Source organism: Acipenser ruthenus, chromosome 4 (assembly GCF_902713425.1).
Source record: "Acipenser ruthenus chromosome 4, fAciRut3.2 maternal haplotype, whole genome shotgun sequence".
Classification (NCBI taxonomy): Eukaryota; Metazoa; Chordata; class Actinopteri; order Acipenseriformes; family Acipenseridae; genus Acipenser; species Acipenser ruthenus.
This window is the reverse complement of record NC_081192.1, coordinates 98,511,381-98,537,098: the sequence shown is the minus strand read 5'-3', so window position 1 is coordinate 98,537,098 and position 25,718 is coordinate 98,511,381. Positions and strand designations below refer to the sequence as shown.

Here is a 25,718-nt window from a genome sequence, read left to right as displayed (position 1 = left end):
GTGTGTGTTCCCTCAGCTTTAGACTTCATAGAAAACATTACTGCACCCTGGAAGGGTCTTATAAAAAAACTCAGATCAACACAACCGACATAGTGATGTTCAGAAATAGAAATTGGACAGCACAGCTTGATACAGAATTCAAGATGTAGTCAACAATAGTGTTCTGATTGCTGTACTGCTGTACTCAGTTAACACTTCAACTATGAAATAGCACTAAGCTTATCGCTTTGAGAACAGGACACTTGCTGGAAAATTGCAGATGATTTGGTCATTCAAAGCAGCAATCATCAGAGTGCCCAAAACCCCATTCTCAACGCATAACTAGAGATTAGGGTACTGCAGGTTTTTTTTTTTTTTTAATTCCTTATGATTCATTAGTCATCTGCTCGTGGATAAAAAAAAAAAATTAAAAAAGGTACACGAAAAGCTTGGAAATAAGTTTAAAAATCACATATTATATTAAAATAGGCAATGCTTGTGCATAATCTTCAAATGCCACAAGCTCATCAGCTGCACAACCCCCCTTGTGCAGTATAACGGGACACACACTGTTTAATTATGTTAGTACTGTATATAATTTCAGACTGCTTGTCAGAAGTGATTACATTTTGTTCCGACCTTCCATTGTTGTTTTTCAGTATGTCAGTGTTTTCAGTGGGAAGTTCCAAATACCAAGAGACAGAAACAGACATGTCTAAGACAACCTATATGAAGTACATATGCAGAAAGCAGAAAGTGTGAGAACAATTACCTTTGATAGCTGTTGTGTTGAATGGATCTGCATGTTAAAGCAAAGCAGTATTTATTTGTAGGAACTGTAAAATGGGAGGGGGGGGGGGGGGGGGGGGGTAGAAGCAAATATTTACCAATTGGGGCATCTGCATCAGTGGACAGCTACTGTAAACAGGAAACCAAGGGCCACTGTGCCACACACATGTATTTAAGGAGTGGCAAACATCACCAAACACAATACTAACCAGTCCATTTCAGAAGAGGCTTGTGACTGATAGTAAAACTTTGATTTTTGTATCTGGAATTTTGACTTTATTTGAATGTCACCACAACATCTGCAAGTATAAATTAGGACGAATTCACAGCAGCACTGCGTCACACTGGTAGGTTATCTCAGCTAACTGTTTTACACAAATAATGATTCCCCCCCCCCCCCCCCCAAAATACCAGTTGCTGTCAGAATTTCTATTGGCATGGGTAATCTAGGACATATGCTTAATCACATTGTGATGCTCCCTGAACAGAAAGAATTTGGAAAAAAACAGCTTTTTACAGAAGGCCTCTGGCTTCAATACCTTCCTGACACTTCACATTGCACAAATAACCCATGACAAACAAAAACAAGTGAAGATTACTTTGGCAATGGCAATATTCATATTCTCATGCGCAAACTGTCTGCCTGAATCAGACATACCAAACTAAGGGGGCTGAATGGGTTTTAGTTTATTTATTTGTTTTATTTACTTATGCATTCTTTTAACTCTTCTTTGGTATCCCAGCTCGTGCTTTGGTACCTAAGCTAATGTACATTTACACTAGCAGCCTTTGAGCTGACACAGCATACAAACAGGGATTTCATAACAAAATAAAGACACTGCTGTGGTGCATAGGGAAAGCAGTAAGGCCCTCATTAACTGTGCAAACACTGTCTTTAATGGCAACCCCTGGAGATAAGAACAATAGACTAGAGCCGAGAAGCCAGGAGTCTGAATGCTACTTCCATAACTATTGTATCCTAATGGATTGGGAAAACTCAATGGAGACCGACACACATAATCGTGCCAGACATCAATGGTCTAGTACAGTAGGTATCACACTTGTTTCTAAACCAGGTGATTAGATGATAGGGGTACTTGAGCGCACCCCCAAAATGTATTAAGTGGTGCTGAGAAGCACTGTGTAAGTTGTTGTGTAAGTTGATGTCATTGTTAAAGATCATATTCATTGGTAATGTAGTCAATCTGAATACCAACACTTGCTTAATCAAGTAAGTATTATTAAGGTAGTATAATATACTCTGCTGTTTTAAAAAAGCTCATTATCTTATCATGAATGCCTGCTGTCATGACACTCAATGCTGGGATTTTGTTTGCAGGCAACAAAAAAAAGTTTTGAATGGCTTTGCTTGTTTATAACATGTAGTGCCTTAATTAGAAATTCCACCTTCCTCCTTAAAACTAATCTAGTTATTTAATAAAAACAGCACTCAGCACACTGGCTATCTAAAAATAAAAAGGGTGCAGGAAGTTCCCCAAGTAAGAAAGAACGTGGAGTAAGCACTTTATTCCAAACACCCTCTCCAGTTTCTCTTCATCGTGTGACCCTCTCCTTAGAGAATCAAAGTGACTGTGGGGGTCGATTCCAATAATGTAAACAACAGAGAATCTTTAAATACTACAGCACTTTCATTCTATTCTAACCCTTGCTGGTGTTTTACTGAATAACCTAATACAATAAAAATGCAGTGTAATAGGATTTACAGGGGTGATTATCCCCGAACAATCAAAAGCTTCTCTTTAATCGGATCTCAATCTCCTTTTGGCTGTAGACTTTTCATCTAGATTTATTATAGACAATAACAGGCTCAATGAAAGCTGCAGAACTTATTGTCTTCTGTTGACTCCCACATTGTGAAGATTTGTAAAACAAGTTACATGATCATTTGTTAAATTTAAAAGGAATCCAATTAAATAAGTGTAACAATTTTGAGAAAATGAGTTGGCCTACCGAGATGAAATGTGTAATCACATAACAAGCTAAAACAAAACAAAAAAAAATCTCCAGCCCTCAGAAAATACAAAACAACCACTAGCGAGAGGTGTTCGTTTTGCCAATGAAGCATCCAAGTGCTAAAGCTACGTGTGAGGCAGCTAGTGATGTTTACCCGTGAAAAGTAAGCATGAGCCGTATGGAATAAACTTCACAAAAACTTGTGATTCCCATTTCACTTAACTTCAATTTACATAGTTCTTTAGCATACAGTACTGGCAGAGTACCCCACAGTGGAAGTTTACTGTCTGCAATATTATACATCAGCATTACATTGACAACTTTACTACAACAAAAGCAATACAGTATTCACAATAGAATGCATCCCATAATGGGAAAATTAGAGAGTTAACAGGGGGAAAAAATAAAACATGTAGCTTATACAGATGTTCAAACATAAAAAATGTAATGTGGCTTCACATGAACTGTTCTGTAAAGTCACACTTTAACAACGCAGGAGTTTAATATAGGAATACCTGTTGCATATATCAATAATGGAAGTTAGTCATTCAGTAACAAATCATCAACTGCTTTGCATTATATAATTACATTTGTAGATTTTACCAATCCAGTAGAATCCTCTTACCTCTCAATACTCCATAGGTACATTTATGTGTGTGTGTGTGTGTGTGTGTGAACGATACAACACACAAAATAGAACAATCAGCAAAAATGTATTTTATTCAATGATACACGGGTTATTATTTTGCTCAACAGATTTTAAGATTTTGTAGAACAGTGCTTATTAAGATCAATTAATGCGTAGAGAGGGGTTTTACCAAGGACCTATATTACATTATTTTGCAAATATTGCACTTTTTTCTGTAGACGTTGTGCAGCAATTAAAATGCAATTATTAATAGGAGACTGCAATTACTATTAGGTGACCCCCCAGTCTTGCATTACATTATAACTGCTTAAAATCCTATATTTGATATAATTATTCATGAGAAAAAGGTGTGGTCTGTGTCTGGTCCTAGATACTTTAGAAGCATAGTATAATGGTTGGAGCTGAAGACTGGGAGCCAGGCAGCACTGGTTCTGAATTCCAAGTAAGCCGCTAACCTACTGAATTTGTGATGTGGTTTCTCTGTTAGGAGATCCTACCTAACAAATGAATGACATAAAATGGACTACTGCAAGAGGCTATTTATTTATGACTATGTTTATTACCTCTTTACAATGTTTTGTCAAATATATAAAGAAACAATTCTATTTTTACTGGATAGCCAATACATGTACTGTATTTAAAAAAAAAAAAAAAAGAAAAGAAAAAGGCACAGGCTTTTGAGCCTGCCGATTTGTCTTCATCTGGCTTCAAAGAGAAAGATGAATGAAGTCTTAACAACTCCCCTTTTTGAAATTGTCAGTCCAATAAAGACATCGTTCATCTTTATGAACGTGGTTATTGTTTGCCTGCGATGACAATTATTTATTATTTTGTTTTCTTTCAGGCACTTTTCCCTTTTACAGCCTGGCTGTGAATAACATTAGCTTGGAAAGCTGTCGGAAATAGGAACAGAAAAGCCATAAAAACACAAATGAATGGCCAGTGGAAGTCAGCAGTACAGGCTGATACTGCTGATACAAGTGATCTACTGTAAAAACAGCAGGGTCCAAATACAGCTGCCCTTTTACTCTATATCCCCAGGGATGATTTGTTGACCCTCTGCTCACTAAAGATAATACAAAAATAATGAACATGGTCTGCATTGCAGCAGGTTAACAAGGTCACAGGCAACTGTATTTAGATTCTTAGGTCGCTTCATCCTTTTGATCTAAAAACAATAATACAAAATAAATAAATGAAACAGCTCAGATATGAACCCACTTCTACACAGTGGAAGCCTCGGACCCTACCCCTTGCACCATTAAAGGCTTACATCAAGAATGAAACAGCAACATGAAGCTTAAAGCTACAGATAGAGCCCGAGTCCAGTTCTATAAAGTTTGTGCGTTGATGCTCCTGGAGTGCAGCCTTGTTCATTGGACGAATCATCAACCTGTACCTATTTCAGATCTCTATGTACAGGATTCAGTTTACCCAATTATGTGAAACTGACACTTTATTTTCCATGCCAGGCTTTAATATTTTCTGTGATTATATACAAATTCACTGGCTTCAGGCTGAAGGACTTAAATGCAGTCGCCAGTCTAGATGAAGATCCAGTTTCAGTTCATTTTTACTCAATTTCGTCTCGCTCAGAAACTTAGGTTAGCGCTGCTGGCAAATACCCTTCAACATTATACCATATGGGCAACTGTGACGCTTAAAACAATTACAGTCAACAACAGCAGTGCTTGCTTGGTAAAGTTGTAAACTAAAAAGCTTGATGGTTACAGTGTGTTGGGAGCTAAAAACAGCACTGTGTCGCCGACACCTTTGTTCAGAAAACAGCTGAACCTGTTCCTTACATTGGCCCAGACAGTGTTCTCCTAATTTCCCCCGATGCTCATTTGTTAAGTGCTGTTCTCCAGTGATCCATTCCAAGGCCAGCTGTCCTTGGTATGTTTAAACTTTTTTTTTTTTTTTTAATCTAATACTAAAGTAGCCAACTTTCCAAAACAACACTTTCCCATCAACAAGACCTGCAGCCCTGAACCAGCTGTTTCTCTGGCCTTGCCCTACACGTCATCCTCGGCACATGCCACAAGAATTGTGCCCTGGTTCCTCTGGGGACCTTCATGCTCATTAGTCATAGTGTACCAATTAAAAACCTATGTCAGCAAACCAAAGGAATGTGACAGAGTGCATGTACAACCAGGAAACCTATCATACGGATCAACAGATTTGTAGGGCTGTAAATGAATTAAATACAATAAAAAATAAAATAAAAAAATATACAAAATAAAAATATTTAGTACTTCAGACACATACAGGGGTTGGAATATGTTGAACACGTCTGTGTAAATACTATTACTTGCAAATGGTATCCCTGACCTGTACTATATATTCAGCAAAATCAGTATTAGTCACAATAAGCCAGACAGCATATCTGAAAGGCTTTTTTTTCCAAAGGAACTGTCTCAAAAAGAAAAGACTTCCAAGCCCAACAAAGTCCTTGGAGTCATAACTTTTCAAACACAGAGATCAGTATTCCTTGAGCAATGATATGCTCAAGGACCATTTTAAACACTGCTATCCAGACTGCTGTACAGACTCCTCATGATATTTTGTATGCATATTTGACCTTGTAAATATATTTGACCACCTGGGAGGTCGTGGTGAGGAAGAGAAACGCCTTTCAAAATTCACCAATATTTCTGTCAAGACTGTGAAGAAATCAGAACACAGAAAGCAATACTGGATGCTGTCAAGTTTTATAATTAGAAACCCTGTTCCTGGCAAAAAAAAGGTCCCTGGATTCTGCTTATACTACACGCAACAGATACTCTCCTGCTCCCCAAGGTAACGTGTTTCATCTCAAGCATAAAACCAAACACACTGGCTGAATGATACCATCAGACAACTGCTGACACAATACAGCAACCTAACATCCCTCAGGTATGTTTGCAAATTCCAAGAATAGCTGATTGGGACTTCTCTTAGCATCTGTATCGTGGTCCAATGCAATCGGTGCTCTAGTTACCCGTGATTTAAATTGACTAGGCAGTATGCTCTTCTTGTGTTAACTCTAGTATATTGTCAACCAGATGTGTGTGTGTAACAATTGCTTGCTATCCTTCCAGCTGGACTGACAGCCGTTACAACTTTAGGGATGCCCAGAAATGAACAGAAAATACCACATGCCAGGTTTAGGTTCTCCTTGTGCACAGCTTTAATAAAACATAAAACTTAAATATGCATTAAAAGTCATAGAAATCCATTAGCTTATGAAGCAGAAACATGACAGTACTGTATTTTCATTAGTCCTTTACATTAGTTATATATAGCATAGTACCCAGAACTGCACATTAACATATTTACTGTACTTCACAAGTGTTAGGATTATGGTTAGGGTTATAATTCAACATACATTCACTTCTTAACCAAACACAACTTGCTGTGAGTCTGCATCAAGCTAATAAAGGTACTATAAGTACACCCCTTAAAATACATTTTAAAAATACATAAAATGTATTTTAAAATACTGCAACTCCCCCAAATGAATGACTGTAACAACAACACCATATAACAACTCATCAACATCTATTGATTTACGTTCTTAATTCAAGCACCAGCTCAGGCAACTTGTAACTAATGAAACCACAACAGGTGAACTTCTCCAACAAAGCCTTTACTTTTTTTTTTACAAGGATAGGAATTCTCCACTAAGCTGACACATCTTTAATTTTTCCTTTTATTCTCACTGTAGTGGTACAAACACCAACACAGTCCTTAGTAAGTCTGAAATCCTGTTTTTGGTTCAGCAGCAGAACATGAATAACAGTTTCCCCTAACAGCACATTACTCAACACGGAACATTCAAATTAATACATAACACTACGCAGCACTGGTCACGCATACGGGTGTACAGACACACAGCTCGGGTAGATTGTCTCCTTACCTGTATTCTCTGCAGCTAAACAAAATCCAGGGCTAGCTGAGAATGGGTCCTGTGAGGCACTTTCAGTTTAGTTGTGCCCTTTCCAACGCTTCCTTAACTTCCCTGTGATCCAACTGTCTGATACCTTCTCCTATGGGGCTATTGTTCAGCAGCCTAGGAGGATGAATTTTTCATTACACGAGTTTGCAGTCTGCCCTCCTGAACAAGTTCTTTGTAATCCTGATGACATGTATCCCTGCACGGCTCACCTCACCTCACAGCGGCAGCCCCAGCAGTGGTGTGGAGGATGGGTTAGTGCTGAAGCAGGCCTGTGGACTCCTCCACTGGCAAAGGAAAAACAGTTGGAGGATTTCCTGCTGTGGACTCCCATTGAGGCACACATTTAAGGGGGTGTGGAATGTACGTGTTGAGTCCCTGTGTTTGCTGTTATAAACAGTGCAAGAGGTAGACTGTAAAGACGAATGTGCTCATTACTACCTTTTAAAGCATTGCTTCTCTACTTCTTTACTGACTATAGTCACCTCCCAGCCTATCAAGAAAAAAAAAAAAAAAAGAAAAACGGGTTGAAGGCACTGCTATTAAGTAGGAGTTTAACTTATGGACCCTGTTCGATCCCTATTGAGTTTAACTAAGTATTTATTTTATCTTGTTTTGTTTTTTGGTGGTTGGGGTTTTGCACGTTGTTGTAATGCAATTTTGTATGTGAAACTTATTTGCTTGTTTTGGTTTATTTTTCACCTCAGGGAAAACATCTTAATTTCCTTCTCAGTCAAATGCCTGAAGAATGTTTTTCCCCTATCCCCAAGATAAAATAAAATAATGATAATAAATAATAAGGAAGGTTTTGCACTATTGCTCACCAAAGAATAAACAAGACGGGACTTCTTTAGACAGTGCAGCAGCCAAATCCATTTGCTCAAAACAAACTGGCTCACTTTCACCCACCAGTGGCTGATTGAAGCTGGATTCCGAACACTGGGAACTGGGATCCCTGAGGCTGTCGCACTCCAGTCTCGTTCAGGCACAAACCACACAGGACCACAGAAAAGTATTGCGTTTCACTAAAGATATTCATTATTGAAAGAGACATCCCTTAATAAAATATTCATATCAAAACACACAGACAAACTGTATGTCATCAAGAACTACTGTATTAAAACTGCTGTTCATTTATAACAGACACCACACACACGCACACAACGGCACACTCTGCACAGGCGAAAAAAACATAATGAACAAATACACAAAACTTTTATTACATGCTGTATACAATACTGTATAAATCAAGTATATGATACAGTCCTTGCTATACCTCCAAGTACACGACAGGGCAAACTGTCCATGTAGTGAGGCTGGGAAGATAAGGAGGGTCATTCAAATCCAACAAAAAAATGTGTTTGTGTAACAGGGCGGAGACTGAGTGACTGCTCACACAGCAAGCAAGTGTCTAAAACACTATGAAAAAGAGCCAGGCTCTTCAGCCTGCACCCTGCTACATTTGCACCATTTAGCAATCAAAATGGTTTATCAGTACAGCAATACTGTGTTGTGCACACTAAACAACAGGGAGGATAACGTGTAAATGTGTATGCAGTTATTTTCTGCATTTTAATTGATTATGAGTATCTTGCTGTTAAATTGAGAGAAACTGCAGAGTAACAACATTTATTTTCAAGGTGCATTTATAAATGGCAGACAAAGAGGGTTGCGGTATAGGTGGAGGAATACGAGGTTGGTATTCTGACAATGGAGGACTGTTGCATGTGTTCGACTGCTCTGGGCAGTTAGATAATCTGTTTCAATGCTACACCATACAGGGTAAGCATAATTTTACAAACTGCTTGGTTTTTATAAAGATTACACTTTTTACTGTAGCTGGCTCAGGGAAGCAGGGTTTTTACCTAACCTAGATAACTCCTCTTGACTGAATCAACCCTTATCCAGGGATTTAAAATGCCTCCACCTCCCACATAATACACTCTACAGTGCATTCTGAACAGTTGCATCTTTCAATGGTGCATAAAAACAAGTGTTTAATCAAACAGCAACTGTTTACTAGGGAGATGATGTGGATCAGGAGAAGAAAATTATCCCTTTTAATTTAATGTTGTTAATCCTGTTATTATTTTCCTTTCCCCTCAAACAAGCACGAATTGTAAATCATAAATGCAGTAACTTTGATGCTGAAGATCCTTCATAATTTACTGCATCGTAACTTTAAAAGGCAGTACACTCAAATGTCCTTATATGTTCACCCTCAAGGGCCTAACAAATACAATTTAATTCCATTACATCATCAGTGTCCAATCACAAATGGAATACCTGATACAATGTATTCACTGATTAATGAAATGAATGTGTTTACCACGCATCAGTGGTAACCAAGAAGAATTATTGTAACTGATTTCTATTTGTAAAAATCTTGATTAGTTGGGCGCTCCCGTGGGTTAGGGAGGCAAAACCAGGAGAGACTGTTTCTCCTCATCTCGCTACAGTGAACCCTGCTAACCAAGCGTCCAGTGAGCTCACAGCGGACACCTGCAAGGCTGGCCTTTGTCCTCCAGGGGCTGGTAGCTCAATGACATCCGCTCTCGAGTTCCTGAGTGAAAAAGAGGAAGCTCGCTCGGTCGTAGGATCGGAGGACGTCCACTGAACCTTCAGGTCTCCTGAGTTGTTTGAGGAATTGCTGCAGTGAGAGGAAAAATGATTGGACATTCCAAACTGGGGAGAAAATCGGGGGTAAAATAATTGGGCACACTGCATTTAAAACTAATCTAAAATCTCATATTTGAATCAAGTTCTTTGGCTGGGTTTTTAAAGCACTTGATAGTATTGACTTCTTGACCTTTTTTTTCCTCAACATTATTTCCAGTGTCAGACACACATTCAGTTTAGAAATGATGGTTGAACAAACCCTGGCAATCAGTTATTCAAAAATGTGAAACTGAAGTGTATTGATATGCTGTCAAAATGAGTGGCAAGAATAGATACAGAAAATACATGTTATGAGTCGATCACATGACCCTATCACTGGGATGGCTGCTTGCTCTTAGAGATCCTGTTACCACTTCACGATTTTCATTTATAATCGAAGAATTTACGCTCCTTATATTATTTTTGGATTATTTTCTCTATATACACATTATATATTTAACGCAAGGGACCCGTTCCGTCCCCTCAATTCACGCCAGAGGGAAAGTGTATGACGAGGTCACTGGTTAATCCACACCAGAGGGAAAGTGTATGACGAGGTCACTGGTTAATCCACACCAGAGGGAAAGCGTATGACGAGGCCACTGGTTAATCCACACCAGAGGGAAGCGTATGACGAGGTCACTGGTTAATCCACACCAGAGGGAAAGCGTATGATGAGGTCACTGGGCTCCAATGATTGGGACACCCGCTTGGCAGAGGTTGCACGCACTTTCCGTGGATCAGTTCAGGAAGCAATTGACGCAGCTTTGCGGCCTATGATTCAAAACATAACCGAAACAGCTACTATCCTCAGCGCTCTTAAACAGGAGGCTGCTGATATTGCTTCCTCTATGAAACAGCTAACTGCCAGACAGGATATCACCAGAGATGATCTTCGCCAACAAAAAGAAGAAATTAATCAATGCAACGATCGTATTGATTCTACGCAAGATAAGATGGCAGACTTTGAGGACAGAAATCGTTGGTGTAACGTCATACTGGTGGGGCTTCCTGAAGGGACTGAAGACGATGACTCAGGGAGCAATATTTTGCTGCTCAAACATTTTCCCGCAGTGGCAAATCTGGGTCTAGCCAATCAGGTCCATGGTGTGGGATACGTCATGTCTTGATGAACTCGACTATCCTTCAACAGGGAGGAGCTACTGATAGCTGAAGTTTCTCAGCATCCCGAGCTATCTGATTATAAAAATAAGAATTTCAAGGACGTTGGTTATGGGTCTATTGAATGATCCAAAACAAATACTAACCGCTTACACCCTGCATTAATCCAGTTACTTGACATCCTGTATCATTTGTCAGATATACACGTCAAGTAATTAACCAGTTGCCAGCCGACTGATTGTCTATACAATTGTGAAGAATGTGATCCCTTTTTTCCTTAATAATAGCAGCTCCTATACAATGCATACCTACAGATACAGTACCACAGTCCAGTCTTGTTAAGTGCGGTGCTGGATATATAATAGCTGTTTCTTTGTAGAAAAAGGCTTTCACATTGTATCCCAAAATAAATATCATATTTTACATACATATCCTTAGGTAAATAAAAGGCAAATATTTCTGAGTGGTGTTCTGATATGGGAACTTATAACGTCAGATCCTGATAAAAATTTCTGGACATGGACATCGTCGTGTCCTAAGCTTTATTCTGCTATCACTGCTGTAAAGAGGAGAACCTTTGGTGGCTGCCAGGGAGTAGACATCTTCTTGGTGTATCCAGCTGTACTGAAAGTCAATTATGGAGGGCACCGTCTGTCTTTCACTACTCCTGGGGCCAGTTGCACTAAACGGATCCGATCCAGGCTCTGAGCTTCAGACCAAGATCATAATTGGATCAAAGCTTGATCAATACATAACTGAAACCTTTTTAAAATGGCTAAAATAATATTTAAATAAACACTATACTGAATTTGGATAATTTTAATAATAACTTAATAAACTTTAAAACCTGCTTGCAAGGATATCCAAATATATTTCCTTCAGTTGAAACGGAGATCATTTAACGTTTTGGTAAACATTAAGCAAAACTGCATTTAAAAATAGCTGTAACAGTACTGTATTAAGATAATATCAATTATAAAAAAAAAAAAAAAACTTTGTACAATATTATTTTAGTTGTGTTTAGCTATATCTGATATTTCTGTTTTTCGCCATATAGCTACAGAAAAAAATAGACCTGACTGCATAATGAGGTTTCATAAATATTATTTCTACGTTTCGTGTGTTGACAAAGTCATACTGGCGTTATCATGTTATCGATTACAACTAAATCACTCCTTTAATTAGATTTAACGTTGTAGGTTTTTTTTTTTTTTTTTTTTTTTTTTTTAATGCATAGGGCGGTCATTTTTTTCCAATTCCTTTTTTCTCAATAACTTAAGCTTACCTTGACAGCCTCAATCTCCCCTTGTCCAAGACATTTTCCAGTTGCAGCTGTCTGTCAGCACTTGATTACATTTGTTCAAAATGTGTTGATAATTTGCCCTGAACCGACGCTGCAGCTAGATGTTTGTGTGTATGGTGGCTATACCGCTGTAATATAATATCTGTGTGTCCCTCAGAAAATACACACGGCCGTGATTACAGTGACATTTATTAAAACATTTGTAGAAGTTAAAAAACAAAACAAAACCAGATACCGGTATTAATATACTCCATCTGTTTTTATAGAGTCGTTGTAAATTATACATGTACAGTAGTTGCTTCTGATTTATGTCGTTTAAATTAAATGCATTTCATTTTCTGACATTCAGAATCTTCAATCTCTGCGCCACGCATATTCGCTTCTCATTGGTCAGTTTCTCTAGTTACGGCTGCGGAGCTTCGGATCAAGATTTCGCATCAGTGGAGTTTGATCTGATCCGCTTAGTACAATGCCTTTTCAAGACCCGGCTCCAGTGAACCCGGATCCGATCCTGTTTTTTGATCTCGTTAGTACAACCAGTCTCTGAAGAGGTCGATTCCTTTTTCGCTCAACATTTTCAGGACACAATGGGTCTATTGATCCTCCTGCACTTTTCATCCCTTAATCCAGATGAAACATCTGTATCGATGAACTAATTTTGCTCCGGATTACTACTTTTCATACCTTCACGGAATGGAAGTGAAAACATCTTGCTCCTTCTATGATTGACAGTGACCCTTGTCTGCACATTTCCACTTGTTGTTTCTTGACATTGATCTAGTCATTATGGAAGGTCCTTTACACTGCAGAGGGCATGATAACCCTATTAAGAATACTACTGCGGTTCATTATTAATATGGATACGTGTCTGTTAATTCCCACGATCTTTCATATCTGTGGCGTTAATGTTACACTTGGTGGCAATCTACTTGAATTAGTTCTCTAAACATTGAATACATGGGCTACTAGATTGTATGCATGTTGTTTACAGTTGTTCAATTTGCGGTTCATTTTTCCCCATTCGCGAGGTGGTTTAGCTCACAGCAAGCCCCCTCAGGGGTGTGGAGGGAGGCTGCGGAGGTGGAAGTAGGGAAGGGAAGGCTGGGATTTGGGGGTAGATAGGGAGCGGAATCAGTGAGTGAGAGGGAGTACAGATGTTAACAGTGGCTTGAGATTTATGATATGCAGTGTGCTCCCTCTGGCTCTCTTCTGTATCATCCTAAATCTTTGTAATCACGCTGCCTTCTCAGTTTATTTTACTGTGTTTTTGTCATTACTATGCTACTGTCCTTTCTCCATGTCACATATCTTTGTTTTCTGAGTGCTACGTCTTTTACTCGTTCACTCTCCCTGATCTTTATTCCTATCTTGGACCATGTCTAGTGATGTCATTAACTCCTGGAATTTACAAGGGGCCTATCATCCTATAAAGTACATAGTGCTTAGATTATCTCTTAAAAAAAAGATTGCATGTTTGCAGGAAACTCATTTGGTTTCAAGTGATGTTGCTCATTTTTACAAGAAACACTGCAAGGTAATTCCATATTCCTCTGCTCAGAATAAACACAGGGGTGTCCTTATTCTTGCCAAGAGACAGTTGAACCTTAAAATTAGTCATCAAGTTAATGACTCAGAGGGGAGATTTTGCTGTCTAACTATGCTGTTGAATAACATCGAGGTCTGTATTGCTGTTCTCTATGCACCAAATATCTCCGACGCAGTTTTTCAACCAGATAAAACATACACTGGCCTAACTGGGGAATATCCCTGTTATATTGGTGGGAGGTTTCAAGCAGCTATTTAATCCAGTGTTAGACACATCTTACCCTTCAGCCACACATTCTCCTAAAATTACTTAATTATTAAACAAATGTGTCTTCTATCTGGTTAGACTATTTACACAATATTATTTATTTGGAAAGATCCACGGCTTGGCTACACTCTTGTTTTTGTCTGAATATTATGTTGTATTTCTGTATTAATGTGACATTTTTTTTTTAATTGTACTGCCCCCCCACATTTCCCTATTCCCAAAGGGTGGGGAAAAAGAAAGGAAAAAAAAAATGTGTTCACAAAAACTGTGGTGAAAAAAAACAAAGTTCAGAAGTTCAGGGTTTTGATTTGAAAGGGTATGATGAGGCTGTCTAATGGTAATACTTTAACTCTCTGCAAATTCTTGTGTTGGATAGACTTGAATCCCTTCTCTACTCAGCGAGGAGCTGATAAGATCAATGAATGTCTCAGAGACAGACAGTGCTAAAGTGAATTACTGCAGCTCTAAATATAGATTTACTTTTTTTTTTTTTTTTTAAACCAAAATTGAGCTTTAACAGGCACATGCATCTTTAAACTGCAAAACCTTTTGGCATTTACCATATGATTTGCATCAATACAAATATAAATACAGTGTGAAAAGTAGATGCCTGTCAACGGCAACAACGTTCCCAGCATAACTGTGAACCTAATGCGTTGATTCGATAAAGCAAAATATATTTAGCATCTGTTAGACGACTCACACATATGTACATGCATATTGTATTTCTATCACAGATGTGTCAGTTTGTATTTTATCGTAACAGAAAGGTTTGTCTGTATCCTTGTGGATAAACCTGTGAATTTCTCAGGAATATGTGTCTCTTGATCCTCATTCTTTTCACTGCCTGCACTGTGAAACCCATCTGAGACTCCTTGATCTTTACAGTTTGTACAGTGTGGTGTAAAACTCCTAGTACAGTGCATCCTTCCACTGGACTGCGTCGCACTGGTCCGTGAACATGAGAAGACACACCGCATCCAGTAATCAGGCGTGATACATGGTCCCAGTGCCCACTTTCTGTGCACAAACATTACTGTGCAGTGCGATTAGAATAGTTCTCATGCATGACTTCTGACATTAAATTAGGCAATTAAAATAACTCCTTCAACACCCTTAGGGAAATAAACTCCCTGTTTAGTCTTTTCAACGTTGCTGTTACAGTTTGGGTACATGTCCAATAAATTAAGCTGCAGATATAAAAATGTCTTTTTAACACAGTAATTCAAACAAAACAGGTAAAACAGGTGCTTTTGAATGTCATTTGCAAACTGTATTGTGATGTTCATTGTGAAGCAAAAAACTGTACTAACACACTAACTGCAATTTAAAGGGTAGTACTTGACCACAACTACTGCGTTGCAGGGGGAAGCCACACCGTGCGCAAAAATCAACCAGCGGTAGCTCTATTCACTAAGCTAATTATATGAACAAATAAAGCGAGCTAAATGATTCATTTGCAAGTTGTCACAACACGCGGAATTCAGCACGCAGAATTCAACACGCGGAATTATAATTGTAAGTACAATTCTGAGTTTGTGACAATGACAGCGACCAAGGAGGACAATGAGGAATCTAAAGTTTACAGACCAGGAGCTAAATGTATTAGCAGAAGTGTGGGGAATTATGAAATCACAGTGTCTTTCGAGACAGTCAGAGAAAGTCATTGTTATTGGAACTTTTATGTTTAACTCTGCAAATCAAATAAATATTTGTTTTTTTCAACTTGATCTCCCTCTGATTTATTTTGTAATATTAATCAAAAGTCAGCACAGCACTCGCTCAGTCGATTAAAAGTTCACTATTTACATTTCAAAAGCTGTTTGGCGAAACGTACTGTAACGACCCTGGCGATGGCAGCATCCTGGACATTGTGTTTGTCTTGTTTGTTACGTCCTGTTTAAGGTTCCATGTATTGTGAGGGTACGGGGCACGCCGTTGGTGTGTGTCTGCGTGAGTGCATGCGTGTGTGTGCAGTGGGCGGTTCCCCCAGAGGCTATAAGTAGGAGGGGGGGGAAGCCGCGAGCGGGAGAATGCGTGTGAATGTCTGACTGGAGAGCGATTACGAGAGACAGAGTACCGGCTGAGAGAGTGCTTGTCGGTGAGTCTGCGGTGTAAAAGAGAGAGAGACAGCTATTTGTTATTTTGGCGTGAACCCCGGCCCAAACAGGGTTTCGTTGTGTTATTAAAGAAATTCAAAAAATAAAAGTACGTGGAACCTCATCTGGTCTCTCCCGAGTCTGTCTCATCCCCATAGCACAGAACGCTACATTGGTGTTTCAGAAGTGGGATTTGTACAGCGCCTGTCACGAGGGGTGAAACAGAAGCAAGAGGGAGAAGATGGCGGACGCGAGAGAGATGAGAGAAGACGAGCTGCGAGCCAGACTGGAGGAGCTGGTCGCTGAGCTGTGGGTCAGGAGCTACCCGAGAATGGGCGCTGCATGGGGAGGAGAGAACATGGAGCGAGGGAGGAGCAAGAACCCTTGGGCGAAAGAGGAAAGAGGGATCAAGATGGCGGAGCTGGGAGACAGACAGACTGCTCCGCAGGCTGAGGGGCACTGCGCCATCGTCATCGAGGGAGAAGGAGATTCTTCGGCCGCCGCAAGGACCTCATCAGCCACAGAGATAGGAGGAGCGCAAGTGCGCGTCAAGGAGGAGGCAGCGTCACCATCGGACACGCCCGCCCTGCAGCAGAATGTCAACAAGGGGGTTTATTACAGCCGTTTGCAGTACAACGGTAAGGCCGATTGGCGAGACTTTGTAAAGCAGTTTGAAATGATGGCAATGGTAAACAACTGGACAGACAGAGAGAAAGCCAGTAATTTAATTGCTTGTTTAGAAGAAGAGGCTTTACATTGTTTAACCACCGTCGATCTAAATGGCTGTAGTAGCTATGGGACATTGGTTGCTGAACTGAGCGTGTGTCTGACAAGAGAGCGTGACGTTAAGCCCCGATATGGGCCCCGTGCCGATCACGGGAGAGAGAATATGCGGTGTGGGGGGAACATGTTGCCAGGGGCGAGCCGGCAGCCAGTGAAAGCAGGCCGATATGACGGTAGATCGCCGTGGGAGGCGTACCACGTCAAATTCAGGATGGCAGCGCTCACTAATGACTGGGGGCCGACGGAGAAAGCAGGACAGTTGGCGGCTGCATTAGAGGGAGAAGCGCTGCAGGTTCTGCTGGACTTGGGCCCAGACGAGGTGGCCCAATACGAGGTGTTAACCGCAGCTCTCGAACGCCGTTTTGGGAGAGTGGAGCCCGCAGTCGGGTTGCGCCTGCAGCTGGCCAACCGCACTAGAGCTCCCGGAGAGAAACTGGGCGTACTGGCTGCTGATGTCCGGTACCTGGCCCGGAGGGGGTACCCAATGTTCCCGCCAGCCACCCAGGAGGACCTGGCTGTCGAGGCCTTTGTTCGCGGACTGACCCCGACCGCTCTACGTCAGCAGGTCCGGTTTGCTGCCCCAACCTCCCTAGAGCTTGCCGTGGCTCACGCCGAACGAGTCGAGGCGGTGCTCGAGGAGGGGGAGCGGGACCATGCCCCTGGGAGCGAGAGTGGTCAGCAGAAGAGGCGGCCTGACCACACACCACCTAGAGCTCGCATGGCCCAAGCAGAAGAAGAGGAGGCCCCGTACCGCACCATTGACCCCACCTGGCCCCCGGAGCTTACCACCCTCATCAGGGCGGCGATCACCCAGCCAGCTCGGACTCCTGAAACCCCCCCACAGCTGTGCTGGGGCTGTGGACAGCCTGGCCACCTACGGCGCCACTGCCCAGCAGCAGCTGCTGCACCACCACCACACCTGACACAGCAACCGCAGGGAAACGCCAAGGGGCCCGCATAGACGGGACGACGCGTGCCCCCAGTCCAGTCCCATTAATCGCGGACCACCCAGCTGCAGCGGCCGCCACCAGTACTAACCCGTGTAGCCGACAGAGCAGGGCGTCACCCCTCACGGAAACAGCCGACCACAGACAGTGCCAGCCAGCTATAGCGGTAGGAAGGACCACTGCCGGGGACTTCTGCCATGTCCCCGTCCGCATTGAGGGGGTCCCGTGCACTGCTCTCGTGGACACTGGCTCCACGGTGACTCTCATCCGCCCCGATGTGCTCCCTGCAGGGGTCCGGCTGGAGCCCACCACCGTGCAGTTGCGCACTGTGACTGGAGAGCTAGCCCCCATGCAAGGAAAGGGCAACCTTGCTATTGAAGTGGCTGGACGGACAGTACACCACCCTGTCTGGGTAGCAGCTGTACAGGACCCCTGCATACTGGGCCTGGACTTCCTGCGCTACACAGGCGGACAGCTAAACCTCCGGACCGGGACACTGCACATACAGGGGAGCCCGGCTTTAGCTTTAGCCTCACCCCTTGGACCGCTGGGTCGGAGTCGGGACCCCTTCGCACGACAGTTTCGGGATCTGCCGAGGACACAACGGACCGCCGCCATGAGACGGGAGACCTCAGCACACCCCCGGGCTCCATCATGCGCCAGTCTCATCAGGGACAATACAGCGTCTCGACGGCCCCCACTCCGGAAGGAGCTACTGCTTGCACAGCCGCCTTCAGGTGCCAGCGCTCGCCAGCCAACATGGCCACTCTCAGGCCGCAACGCTCGCCAGCCAACACGCCCACCCTCAGGCCGCAATGCTCGCCAGCATGTACAGCCGCCCTCCTGCAGTTCTAGCGTGGCCCAGGGGAATGCAGCTCTCCCCCAGGCAGCCCCGCCACCCTGCCCGGCGCCGCCAACCGCGACCCAAGGGCTGCGGGAGGATACCGCCATGCCACGCCCTACTGTCAGGAGTAATTCAACGTCCCCAGCAATCTCCCCTCCGCCACCAGTCTCCCCTGAAGACCCAGCTCTCAGCGCAGTGCATGCAGTTTGGCTCAGGAGCTGCGAAGGGCTTTGCACAGAAGAGCGTCGCCAGCTGTGGGAACTGGTGTATGAGTATCGCCACAGTTTCGCTACCGCCTCGGATGACGTGGGGCGGACACACCTGGTGCAGCACCAGATCGAGACGGGAGCCGCCCGCCCCATTAAGCAGCGCCCTCGCCGCCAACCACTCGCCCTCCAGGAAGCCACAGAGCAGGTGCTGGAGGAGATGAAGGCAGCGGGGATCATTGAGCCGTCCGACAGCCCCTGGACCTCGCCGGTAGTCATGGTGCGGAAGAAGGACGGCAAGTGGCGCTTCTGCGTCGATTACCGGCGAGTGAACGATGTGACGGAGAAGGACTCCTACCCCCTTCCCCGCATCGATGAGTCCCTGGACTTGGTGGCCGGCTCTAGATGGTTCTCTTCGCTGGACCTCCGCAGCGGCTACTGGCAGGTTGCGCTGGATCCCTCTGCACGGCCGAAGACTGCCTTCTCCACTGGACGGGGTCTGTGGCAGTTTACTGTGATGCCGTTCGGACTTTGCAACGCCCCCGCAACGTTCGAGCGGCTCATGGAAAAGGTGCTGGCCGGAGTACCCCCCTCGGAGTGCCTGGTCTACCTGGATGACCTGCTAGTCCACGGAGGGACCTTCCAGGACGCCCTGGCCTCCCTGCATGAGGTGCTCCGGCGAGTGAGGAAAGCGGGGCTAAAACTGCACTCTGAAAAGTGCCAGCTGATGCGCCAGGAGGTCTCGTTCCTCGGGCACCGAGTGGGAGCAGAGGGGATCCAGACAGAGGTGGACAAGGTCACCGCAGTGAGGGACTGGCCTATTCCCGTCAACCCCCGGCAGGTTAGAAGCTTCCTAGGGCTTGCGTCCTACTACCGCAGGTTTGTGCAGGGCTTTGCCACCATCGCTGCCCCCCTGCACCGCCTCCTGAGGAAAGACGAGCCCTTTGAGTGGACCCCGGCGTGCCAGGAGGCGTTCGCCTCCCTGCAACATGCGCTGTGCCAGTCCCCGGTGCTGGCTCCCCCGGATGTCCGTTCTCCCTTCCTGCTGGACACGGATGCAAGCAACGAGGGGATCGGGGCTGTCTTATCCCAGCCGGGTCCAGAAGGGGAGCATGTGGTGGCGTATTTTAGCCGGTCGCTCAGCAAGGCAGAGCGCCGGTATTGCGTCACCCGACGGGAGCTGCTTGCGGTGGTGGAGGGGGTCCGCCACTTCCGCCACTATCTCTGCGGGCTCCCCTTCACCATTCGCACAGACCACGCTGCCCTGCAGTGGCTCCTGACGTTCCGGGAGCCGGAGGGACAGGTCGCCCGTTGGATCGAGCAGCTCCAGGCGTTTCAGTACCGGATCCAACACCGGGCTGGTGAGAAGCACGCCAATGCGGACGCGCTGTCCCGTCGTCCCTGTGCCCGGGAGGGATGCGCCCATTGCAGCAGAAAGGAGGAGAGGGAAGCAGAGCTGTCCCGCCGGGGGGAAGAGCAATGCCGGGTGGCAGTATCGGCTGAGAGGGTGGATTGGAGAGCCCATCAGGACCGAGACCCGGACCTCCGCCCCATACTACATTGGCTAGAGGAGCAGCGAAGGCCTCCCTGGGAGGAGGTGGCCCCTTTTTCCACCGCCACTCGGGGGCTGTGGGCTCAGTGGAGCGGGTTGGCCTTGCGTGACAGAGTCCTTCAGCGGCAGTGGAAGGTGCCCGCCACGGGGGAGGTGAGGTGGCAGGTGGTTGTCCCGGGGGCGATGCGCCAGGAGGTGCTAGAGGCCCATCATGGGACCCCAGGCACTGGTCATTTTGGAGTGACGAAGACCCTGAGGCGGCTCCGCCAGTCGTTCTACTGGGGGCAGTGCAGGCGAGACGTGGAGGACCACTGCCGACGCTGTGACATCTGCACTGCCCGGAAAGGACCCCAGGGCCGGTCGCACGCCCCACTCCAGCAGTACCAGGTCGGGGGGCCTATGGAGAGGGTTGCCGTGGACGTACTAGGCCCTTTTCCACGCTCCGAGAGGGGGAACCGGTTCGTTCTGGTGGCCCTCGATTACTTCACTAAGTGGCCAGAGGCGTACGCTTTGCCAGACCAGGAGGCAGAGACGGTCGCTGAAGCACTGCTGGAGGGGTTCTTCAGCCGGTTCGGGGTCCCTCAAGAGTTGCATTCCGACCAAGGGCGCAACTTTGAGTCCCGGGTCTTTGCCGGGATGTGCCGGCGCCTGGGCATCAAGAAGACGCGGACCACCCCTCTGCACCCTCAGAGCGACGGACTGGTGGAGAGGTTCAACCGCACGCTGGCCGTACAGCTGGCTGTCACCACCGCCACCCACCAGCGGGACTGGGACACCCACCTGCCTGTCGTGCTGTTGGCCTGCCGCTCTGCTGTCCAGGATTCCACCGCCTGCACCCCTGCCCTGCTCATGCTGGGGCGTGAGCTGCGCACTCCTGCGGAGCTAGCTTTTGGTCGTCCCCCAGATGCCCCCAGTGTACCCCCGAGCCCTGAGTATGCCAGGAGACTACAGGACCGACTGGAATCAGCCCACAGCTTCGCCAGGGACCAGTTGCAGGCTGCTGGGGTACGGCAGAAGCGGAACTATGACCTCCGAGTACGGGGGCGCCACTTCACCGCCGGGGAGCTCGTGTGGGTCTTCAGCCCCAAGAGACAGCGGGGCCGTTGCCCCAAATTGGACAGCCACTGGCTTGGTCCTTGCCATGTCCTGGAGAGGATCGGGGACGTGGCCTACCGGGTGCAGCTACCTCACAGAGGACGCAAGGTAGTGCTGCACCGGGATCGGCTGGCCCCCTACCTGGGACAACACCCAGCACCATCCGACCCAGCAGCTTCTGACAGTCCTCTCCTGCCCCCTCCTGATCCACCCCGCCCTAACAGTCCCCCCACCCCCAGGGCTGAGGGTTCCTCCCCCGACGGTTCAGTTTCCCTGTCCCCTGTGGCTGACAGGAGCCCGTCCTCCACGCAGGGCTCCCGCCCGCAAAGACAGCATCGCCTCCCGGGTCGTTTTCGAGACTTTGTTCTTCCCTCGGGGACGAGGGACTAAGGGGGGGGCTGTGTAACGACCCTGGCGATGGCAGCATCCTGGACATTGTGTTTGTCTTGTTTGTTACGTCCTGTTTAAGGTTCCATGTATTGTGAGGGTACGGGGCACGCCGTTGGTGTGTGTCTGCGTGAGTGCATGCGTGTGTGTGCAGTGGGCGGTTCCCCCAGAGGCTATAAGTAGGAGGGGGGGGAAGCCGCGAGCGGGAGAATGCGTGTGAATGTCTGACTGGAGAGCGATTACGAGAGACAGAGTACCGGCTGAGAGAGTGCTTGTCGGTGAGTCTGCGGTGTAAAAGAGAGAGAGACAGCTATTTGTTATTTTGGCGTGAACCCCGGCCCAAACAGGGTTTCGTTGTGTTATTAAAGAAATTCAAAAAATAAAAGTACGTGGAACCTCATCTGGTCTCTCCCGAGTCTGTCTCATCCCCATAGCACAGAACGCTACAGTACTTTTTTAACATTAGATGCCGTTTGATTGCTTGTATTTATGACTGCACCTCAACTCGCACTCTGTGTACATTCATTTATTGGACATAAATAAATGTACACAAAGCTATTTTAAGCATAGCCTACTTAAATATCACACGTACATGGTGACTATATAAATATATTAACATAGCCGGAAGTGTTGCATATACACTTGCCTCGTAATCTTCATATATCCCAGACTGTCTGAGGATCTACGAGTGCTTTTGGGACATTGGAACTCGAGTCGCTAGTGAAACACGTAAAAAAACGTAACAAACTTTTGGCTGCAAAAAAAAAAGTAACAAGCAGACAAAATAGATTTTTTAAAAACAACCTTGAATTACATATTCAGCAACATTTTCCAGTTTTGTAAACCTTTAAAATGTATGTTGACACATTAATTACAATGACCGTGTAATTCCCATAGACTATTTTGCTGCCTTCAATCCCAAAATATTAAATACGGGAGAAACGTTAACTGCTGCAAACCTAAAATGACAAAACCGAAGCTTGGCATTGCATGACTAAACCTAGTGATGCAGCGGATATCAGTAGTCTTCATTTTTGCAAAGATATCAACCAGGACATCAAAATCAAGTTTTTTTTAACCAATGATTTTTCATTTGCCATTACAAGCAGATCACTCAGACGAGGATTGGTCATGGAGTTCGAAAATAGGTTTTAACCAAACTTAAAACAGAAAACAGACGTTCATTGCTTGCAGTGACTACTGGAAGACTGATGACTACCTTGATGATTTTTAGTAATAGTATAAGTAATAGCAAGTATCCTTTTATAGTTGTGCCAGCTCAAAAACAGAATAAAAACCATCGGTGGAGCGAGTTTAGCTTTTCGTTCCCCTCTTCGACTCATTAACGTCTTTATTAGTTCAAATGGCACTGGCTATTGTCAGGGCCGTCGGTTCCAGAGGTTCGGCAGGTTTCATTTTTGATGGTTTAAAATCATATAATTATAATAAGCGTTCAGGTGTTATGATAATATAGACATTATGATAGTGAGGCTCGACAAAACACTCATCAAATGGAAGTCCTGTAAATGTGCCAATTATAGGATGTCTTTAATTGGCACATTTTTGTATGTCGAGATCAGCCAATAGCTTTTGGCTTTACAAAGCCCTAGGGAGGAGGAAAGCCAATAGTAAGTGAGAAGAGGTTGGACTAAGGGAACAGGAGGCAAGTGTAACCCCTACTCATTAACGTGACTATATCAGTAAACAGGGTTCACTAATATGTAAGCCTTACTTAGGGTCGATTATATAGCTGGCTGAGTTATATATATATTAACCTACTGGCTAAACAAGGTATAGCAAACTGGGGCTATTCTACTTTAAAATTCCCCTTTAAATATAAACTACTGTCAAGTCAGGGTGGTGGCTACTTTACAGACTGTCTATCATGCAGTACTCCTGGGCCTGGCTCCACCCATTCAGATGCTCTGCGTTGTGTGAAAGTGTGTAGCTTGGTTCAACATGATACTCCCAAGCTTGCTGGTCAGTTCAATGGCTCTTTATTTTGTCCTCCTGCAATTAAAACACATCGGGAGGGACGTTTAACAGGGCTTCTCATAAATGCACAGTACAGGAAAACACTGCACGTAGCTTCTACATTAACATTCTCGCGAGATCCCCTAAGTGAGATCTCGTTGTCCATTTCAGGCAATCTGAAAAGGTTCACTGCACTGCATGCATATAGTTTAGTTTACTGGAGTGAAAATGAAACGTTTCTAGTTCTAAAGTCTGCTCGAGTAGGATAGCTGGCACAGAAATAGTACATTTAATCATATTTCCAATTTTATTTCTGTATGTGTGTGGGCCCCCCTCTGGCACTTGCCTGGGTGCTGATGCCTGCCCTGGTTATTATTTTGCTATTTGCTTAGTTGCTGTGACATGATAGATCTTATAAGCTAAGCACTTTTACTGATACGTTCCCAAAACATCATAAGCACTTGAACAGAATTATTAGTAAAACTGACCTTTCTCTTTTGCTTTTTTGTAACACAACGTACACAAACAGCTGCTATCATGACACTGACGCTCCTGCCTCCTCACACAGCCCTAGTAATGTATACCTGGTCCGAAATACTCTCTCCCTGACTCTTCTCGCTCTCCTGTGCAGCTCTTCTGCTGGTTCTGTGCCCCCGCCTGGTTTCAATAAGCAGTACTTTTAACACACGCTGAGGCACCTAGTAAAGTTAGCTCCCTTAATTGAATATGGCTTGCATATCAAATACCTCCCAAGTAGTATTTTGTGACGTAATTTGCATACATTTCCACACATTAACATTATTCATTATATTTAAATGACTGGAACGCAGTATTTCTTCCACGACCTAGATTGCCTGCCACTGGTTAGTTAATACAGCAGGTGTACAAAGCATGGAGTAAACCGCTGTTTAGTGAATGAGGCCCAATTGTGTCTCCAGCACTTAAGAGCTGGCTGTCAGAGGAAAGAACCACCAGGGCCCCTGATGTATTAATAACTAAACATATCTAAAGTGCAAAGATTTTATAAAAACAACCGCAAAGTGACAGAATAGCAAGGAAAGAAAAAAAGGAAGATAAAAACCACGCATTCTACTATTCCAAGGAGTACACTTTAAAGCCCTTGTTTTATTTTTATTTTTGTACTCTTTCAGAATGACCTCCTGCCAGTTCCAAGCCCGTGTTCACCAGTGATGTAACCCTTTACACTCCATTTCCAAACCGACTGGCCAGAGGGGGAACAAACTAGAACTAACATTTACAGAGGCAAGGCCTCATTCTTATCAGGATCTTCGTATTCCATTCTTCTGAATTCATTGAAGCCTCTGGGCTTTGCACCACTTCAGAAGCTAGCAGCAGGGTATTAGGGTTAGCTGGCTGGCTTAAAGCAGAAATTACATATGGATGACATGATATGGCATGGGCCTGGTTTATTGAAGGGCCTTTTTTGAAGATTTATGAGAATTACAGTCAGTTAGTGTTGAAATATATAACTAGATAAATTAAGAAAATACTGAACATTTGCTCATATTCATGTTATCAATGCAGCCCATTTTAGATAGCAAAGGGAGAAGGAAAACAAAAATGAACACATTGAAAACACATGTGATATT

The 25,718-nt window shown here is 44.5% G+C and overlaps 1 protein-coding gene across 9 annotated transcripts in view; it reads right to left on the bottom strand.

Moving 5' to 3' along the window:
• LOC117399578 (sickle tail protein-like) overlaps positions 1–25,718 on the bottom strand; it is a 242,430-nt gene that overhangs the window by 124,989 nt on the left and 91,723 nt on the right. Inside the window, exon 1 of one of the 9 annotated variants that reach the window (XM_059023173.1) lies at positions 7,290–7,657. The exons of the other annotated variants lie outside the window; for them this stretch is intronic. The gene's annotated coding sequence lies outside the window, so the exon portion shown is untranslated. Of the gene's footprint in view, positions 1–7,289; positions 7,658–25,718 lie in introns of those variants that run through there. 9 annotated transcript variants of the gene reach the window in all.